The sequence below is a fragment of the Chiloscyllium plagiosum genome, chromosome 39, assembly GCF_004010195.1.
Source record: "Chiloscyllium plagiosum isolate BGI_BamShark_2017 chromosome 39, ASM401019v2, whole genome shotgun sequence".
Lineage (NCBI taxonomy): Eukaryota > Metazoa > Chordata > Chondrichthyes > Orectolobiformes > Hemiscylliidae > Chiloscyllium > Chiloscyllium plagiosum.
Genome location: NC_057748.1, coordinates 11,278,768 through 11,280,038, shown reverse-complemented (window position 1 = coordinate 11,280,038; position 1,271 = coordinate 11,278,768). Strand labels below are relative to the sequence as shown.

The window sequence follows — 1,271 nt, the reverse complement described above, 5'->3', positions numbered from 1 at the left end:
ACAGTCTCGTCCCCCCCGCAGCCGCTTCGAGGGCAGCGTGCGGTGCGGCTGAGCGTGCATAAAGGTTCTCACAGGCAGAGCCCTTCTCACCACCAGCCAAGCCATGTCTTGGTGCTTGTTGGAAAGTTCTGGCGATGAGGCATTCTGCCAAATGACTTTGACAGTCTGCTCAGCGAACCGTTCGATACGATCCGCCCTCTCCTTTTCCCGAAGGGTCTCAAGGACACTACGTGCTGACCACTTCCTGATGGACTTGTGGTCAAAGGTGTTTTTCTTCATAAGCTTCTCCACAAAGGACAATCTGATTAAAATGCACCTAACACTATCCTCGAGTGTTTTCTATTTATTAGTTTCAGAGAACTGACACCGGATCGCACACTTTGGAGACCTTATAACCTTCAGATTTATTGTGGAGTTCAATAATTTCAGAGCATGAACAACTCCCTCATTGACTATACACTACCCCAAGTACTATCATCAATGAGTTGCCTGCAATCCCATGCACCATAATCACAAAGTCAAAAATCACACAACACCAGGTTATAATCCAAAAGGTTTAATTGGAAGCACACTAGCTTTCGGAGCGACGCTCCTTCATCAGGTGATTGTGGAGGGCTCGATCGTAACACAGAATTTATAGCAAAAATTTGCAGTGTGATGTAACTGAAATTATACATTGAAGAATTGATTGTCTGTTAAGCCTTTCATCTGTTAGAATACACACACACAGACAGACAAAGACCCACATGCACACATATATTTTGTGTGGTGATTTTTTTTGGTACTTTCAGAGTTACATTGCACTTTGCTCAAAAACCACACTCCTCCCCTAATTGCTCATGTAGAACTCTGAGCTCAAAAACTGCATGGATTTATGTAAAACTCTGTTATCTCACTTTTTAGATTGGAATCAATCTAAACATCAGATCATAGAGAACACAGGTGCTAAGACCTTCAACATATTGTCTATCTACCACCATTGTTAACAGCTAACCCGAGAATGCAACTTTAAAAAAAAAGGGTTTTGTGATTTAAACATGAAAGAAGTGAAACTATCACTGTATTCTAACAGATGAAAGGCTTAACAGACAATCAATTCTTCAATGTATAATTTCAGTTACATCACATTGCAAATTTTTGCTATAAACTCTGTGTTATGATCGAGCCCTCCGAAAGCTAGTGTGCTTCCAATTAAACCTGTTGGACTATAACCTGGTGTTGTGTGACTTTTAACTTTGTACACCCCAGTCCAACACCGGCATCTCCAAATC

The 1,271-nt window shown here is 41.5% G+C and overlaps 1 protein-coding gene across 1 annotated transcript in view; it reads right to left on the bottom strand.

Moving 5' to 3' along the window:
• Positions 1-1,271, bottom strand: part of LOC122541974 (somatostatin receptor type 5-like) — a 46,458-nt gene that overhangs the window by 16,533 nt on the left and 28,654 nt on the right. The window lies entirely within an intron of this gene.